We start from the raw sequence: 6,000 nt of genomic DNA on the forward strand, positions 1-6,000 counted from the left end.
TGCAGACTCCAAAGCACTACAATGGTTTCTAAGAACAGTTTCTTTAATTGAGCATCCTCCCTGGTTTCCCAAATTCAACCAAGCTTGGAACTCCTTCCTGCTATTAAAAAATCCAATGTCTCTCTCTCTCTCTCTCTTTTTTTTTTCTTGGCCATGCTGTGCGGCATGCGGGATCCGAGTTCCCCAACCAGTGATCGAACCCATGCCCCTTGCATTGGGAGCATGAAGTTGTAACCACTGGACTGTCGGGGAAGTCCCTAGTATCTCACTTTTTAACACAGAGTCCGGGGACTTCCCTGGTGCTCCAGTATTTAAGAATCAGCCTTCCAATGCAGGGAACATGGGTTCAATCCCTGGTCAGGGAAGTAAAATCTCACATACCTCAGGTCCTGAGTGCTGCAACAAAGCCTCAGGGTAGCAAAGAAAAATAAAACAAAACACACACACACACACACACACACACACAGAAAAACACCTGAGGTTTGGTTTTTGCTGCCCAGTGGGAGGTGAGTGACTTTTCCAGAACCAAACTTCTCAGTGCCTCAAAATCTCATGAAATTCTAACCAAAACCCTGTGAAGTATTTCCCTCACATGAAAACCGAGCACCAGAAAAGTTGATTAAGTTACCTAAGGTTGCACAGCTGAGGAGAAGGTAGATGATAGCAGGGGTGTGTGTTAGTCACTCAGTCATGTCTGACTCTTTGCCACCCCAGGGACTGTAGCCCACCAGCCTCCTCTGTCCATGGGATTCTCCAGGCAAGAATACTGGAGTGGGTTGCCATTTCCTTCTCCAGGGGATATTTCTGACCAAGGGATTGAACCCGGGTCTCCGATATTGCAGGCAGATTCCTTACCATCTGAGCCACCAGGAAGCCCAATGCAGAGGAAGGGTCAAAACCCAAGTTCACCTACAGACATTTTGTAAAAGAGGCAAAGGACCTCTAACCACTGAAATTTGTGGTGCTTTTTTCCATTCTGTCTACTGCATGTTCAAGTCTTTGACAAGAATCGGAAATCACAATGATCTGTTGTCTGTATCCACTTACACGAGTCATTCTTTTCTAAGTGATGGAAAAAATGAGAAAAAGAAAGGATTTTATGTTTTTCTTTTACCATAAACAATTTTGAATTTCAGCACAAGGTTGCAACTGACTTTGAAAGTTTTGTGTCTTTTAAAATTTTTTTCCTTCTTACCTCCTTTTCTCACAAAGCAAAAGCTTGTGCATTCTCTCTCTCTGTAGATTTTTACGGGGAAAGGGAAAGAACAGGGCTTGGGCAAAAAGGGAAATAGTCCAAAGAACTGTACATCATCTAGTCACGCAGTTTAGGAAAATAAAAAAGAAAGCAGCAGCAAGCCAGTTACGATGACAGCCCTGTCCAGCTGAGCTGCCGTTTCCGCTGGTGCTGAAACCTTCCTTCCAGTAATGAATTTCCCTGCCTGCAGTGTTTGGGGGAGATAAAAGTGGAGCTGTGTGAGGTGCCTCTGACCTGCTTTTCAGTTCCAGACAACTTCCTGGTGTGGCTGCAGAAAGTGTGACTTTCCAGATGTGAGCATGGGGCTTTCATGCGTTGGTCTGCAAACTGCTATCTGCTCTTTTTTTTTTTAACTCAAATTCTCCTTGTAAGGTTTGCTGGAGTCTGCTTGCTGCAAGGCTGCCAATTTGCCTGCCCTCCAACCATCACCTGTCTGCCGCACCACCACGACCCTACATCTCAGGTCCCTGCTCTTCTGTTTTCTACCCTCGGCTGTGTTGTTTCTTCTTTTTTAGAGACTGGGGGATTCTCTCACTCTCCCCTGGCTTTTTGCCTCACACAGGCAATCATACCATCTGCCTCAGTCAGAAAGCTAGGATGGCCAAGTCACAGGCATGGCGGGGGGCGCCCTGGGAATAATCACAGGAGGGTGGTCCGTGCTCTCAGAGGCAGATGGTGGGACCCACCTGACTTCCACCCTGTGTTTGCCAGGCAGTGGAGGAAGTCAAGGGAGAGCTACTTACCTGGGCTGCCACGAGGAGTAAGTGCCAGCTGTGTGCAGCGTTGTGTTCAGCACGGAGCAGCAGGAACTCTGGAGCCAGACAGCACACATCCAGGGCTCAGCTCTACCACCTAAAGCCGTGTTTCTTGGGCATCACCCACCAGGCTTGCACCATAAGCTTCTGCCTCCCGGTAGGTAGGAGGGTAGTGAGAGTACCTACCTTGCCAGTTTGTGAGGATTCAATGAGATAATACTAATGATGATGATGATAAGCTGCATTTGCTGACCCTTTCCTCTGTCAGAATTAAGACTGTTGTGCTTTTCCACATGGGCTTCCCTGGTGGCTCACCAGTAAAGAATCTTCCTGCGATGCAGGAGCTGCAGGAGACATGGGTTTGATCCCTGGGTCAGGAAGATCTCCTGGAGAAGGAAATGGCAACCCACTCCTGTATTCTTGCTTGGAGAATCCCACGGACAGAGGAGCCTGGTGGGCTGCAGTCCGTGGGGTCGCAAGGAGTCAGACACGACTGAACAACTTAGCATGCATGCACGAGCCCTTTACCAGAACCGGCAAATATACTTATGGTCCACTACTGGGTATATTTTGGGCTTCCCTGGTGGCTCAGATGGTAAACAATTCACTCGTAATGCAGGATTACAGGGCTTTGTCCCTGGGTTGGGAAGATCCCCTGGAGAAGGGAATGGCAGCCCACTCCCAGTATTCTTGCCTGGAGAATCCCATGGACAGAGGAGCCTGGTGGGTCGCAGAGAATCAGACATGACTGAGCGACCAACATTTTCACTTTCAATGGGTCTTTTTCAGTTATGCTAATACATAAAAACGAACATATTATTTATTAGCATAGGAAGCTCAGTTCAGTGCTCTGTGGCGACCTACAAGAGTGGGATTTGGGGTGGGGGGAGGGTCCAAGAGGGAAGAGATACACATATGACTGATTCGCTTCATTGTACAGCAGAAACTAACATAACATTTTAAGGTAACTACACCACAATAAAAATAAATAAAATTTAAAATAAAAAGAAGCTTTTGCTCCCCATGTGTGTATACAGATTCATTCTCACAAGAACCCTCCATAGTGGATATTATCTATTATCTGCATTTTATAGAGAATGTAACTGAAGCACAGAGAGGCTGAGGCTTTCTGAATGTCTCTCTTAAATATGTTCATATATAGACAGCTATGTTTTTATAGTGTAAATATTAAATGTTTTGTAGACTGGCTGAGATGGTATTCAAACAATGTTAGCTAGTCTCATTATTTTGTTGTTGTTCAGTTGCTAAGTCATGTGTGACTCTTTGCAATAGTATGGACCATAGCCTGCCAGGCTCCTCTGTCCGTGGGATTCTCCAGGCAATAATACTGGAGTGGGTTGCTATGCCCTCCTTCAAGGGATCCTCCAGGCCCAGGGACTGAACCCATGTCTCTTGCATCGGCATGCAGGTTTTTTACCAGTGAGCCACCTGGGAAGCCTAATTTCACAATGTTTTGTCCTCAATACAACCTACAGCATTTGCTCCCTCAACACCATTAGTTTTAAAAGACCCTGGAGTGTTTTCATCACAATACTACTTTGCTGCCCAAAATATATTTCCCCTTTGAGAAAAAAAAGTGAAACTGTTAGTCGCTCTGTAGTGTCTGTCTCTTATGGACACCATGGACCTTAGCCCACCGGGCTCCTCTGTCTATGAAATTCTCCAGGCAAGAATACTGGTGTGAGTAGCTATTCTCTTTTCTAGGGAATCTTCCTGACTCAGGGATCGAACCCCGGTCTCCTGCATTGCAGACAGAGTCTTTACCATCTGAGCCACCAGGGAAGCCCTTCTGCAGGCCATACATGAGTGATCAAAGCAGGTCAGAGTCAGAGACGTACCCTGGTTCCACTACCCTAACTTTCCAGGAGGGTGACTAGGACACACTATATCAAATAAGACTGGGTCTCCTAGGAGACGCTTCAAAAGTGCCCTGGGGCCAGCTGCTCCTAGTCAAGCCCAAATTTCTATCCCTTAGCACTGCAAAAAAGCAGTGAGAAATGGATGCCTTTGGTCTGACATCAAACATCAGGTTGAATCTTGAGTGATTGTACAATGAGAGTTTCATATCCTTCAGAAAAGGCACATACATACAAATCTCTCAAATATATAATATATATAATATGAAGTATATAGTATATAATATATATGTATGTACACACACGTATCATCCAGCAGTGAATAAAAAACAAAAAGAACCAAAAAAAAGTGCCATTTTTCATTTTCAAACAAAAATAGCTCTTTTATCCCTACCCTAGAGAGACTATTTTTTCAGTCTTAATTCTTGACTTTAAGTGTGAAAAAATAATCACATGTCTCATGACATGTTGTCTTGAGAAAGGGTGAGAACATGCCTGGGTTTTCCCAGGTGGCTCAGTGGTAAAGAATCTGCCTGCAATGCTGGAGACTCAGGTTCAATCCCTTGGTTGGGAAGATCCCCTAGAAAAGGAAATGGCAACCCACTCCAGTATTCTTGCCTGGAGAATCCCATGGACAGAGGAGCCTGGCAGGCTACAGTCCATGGGTTGCAACGAGTTGGACATGATTGAGCACGTAGGCACCCCTGATTGCAGCTGGCAAGGGACCGAATCAGGACTCAAACTCAGGACACCAGATTGCCCTGGTAGGTCCAGTGACTAGGGGACCCAGTTTGATCCCTGGTCTGGGAAATAGATCCTACATGCCATAACTGAAAGACCTGTGGCTGGTAAATAAATAAATAATACTGTTTTAAGAAAAGAAATTACAGGTGAGATGAGGCTCTGATCACCTCCCAGGCATTGTCCATTTGTATAAAGCCTGTGTACCATACCTGGTATCACCTCATCACCTTCTCTTAGCCGGTTAGCTCACCTCTGCCCACACTCTGGTGGAAAAGGGGAGTGGTTGTCAAACATGGGCATCCATTGGTCAGGTATTCTAAGAAACCGTTTCACTTCTGCCATCCATTTCTATTTTCTTTACACTTCACGTTAAATATATGTGCTTATTTCCATTTTAGAGAAGAACCTGATCTGGGAGATTCTGATGTAAATGTCAGCCCTTTTGTTACCACTACTTGCTGTTCAGTCATGAGCGACTCTTTGCGACCCCATGGACCAGGCAGGTGGGTTCTTTACCACTGAACCAACAGGGAAGCCTCTATCTCTACTTATATCCTCCGATTTGGACTTGGCCAGGACTCAGCTATAAACCAGCATTTGAAAAAATGGCTATTCTGGGGGAACAGTGAAAGACAGGGAAGCCTGGTGTGCTGCAGTCCATGGGGTAGCAAAGAGTCGGACACGAGTTACCAACCGAACAGCATTTCCCTCCTCACCATGTGCCAGGATAAAGTTGGGGACTTCTTTTTTAAAAACCTTACATATTTCATAAGGAGAATAGTAGAAGCTCAAGTTCACCATGACCGTCACCACCAACATCATCAATAATGTGAGAATTTCTGGAAGAAGATGCAAGCTTCCAGGCCAACAGTCGCTAAACATGAGTTTAGGCAAATCATTGGACCTATCACACCATACTGTCTTCATTTGTAAAATCAGGGTAGCACTGTCTTCAGGGGCAATGAACATAGAGCAGTGGAAGCTGATGTAACTTACACAGTCCCCTGTATAAGGAGTTTCCAGAGAAGGGCATTGGATATACTTGAAATGGTATAATTCATGCTATGAAGGCAACTGCCTTACTCAAATCAGCTTGTGGCACTTGGAGTTAAGACTTCTTGCTTCTACAGTAGAATGCTGAAAGTTCCCATTGGGCCAGGAGAGCAAGGATGCCCATTCTGGACTGTCAGACCTGCCGCTTGCCTGATATGTGGTTTAGATACATTTCACCTCTTTGGTCTCAGCGTCCTCACCTGTGAATGATAAGCTTGCAATTTACGAAGTGCTGCTGTAAGCCCGTTCCATAGATTGTTTATTCCATGCGCATGTGTGTTAAGTCGTGTCAGTCATGTCTGATTCTTTGCAACCC

Source organism: Giraffa tippelskirchi, chromosome 13 (assembly GCF_054371585.1).
Source record: "Giraffa tippelskirchi isolate mGirTip1 chromosome 13, T2T-mGirTip1v1.2.pri, whole genome shotgun sequence".
Classification (NCBI taxonomy): domain Eukaryota; kingdom Metazoa; phylum Chordata; class Mammalia; order Artiodactyla; family Giraffidae; genus Giraffa; species Giraffa tippelskirchi.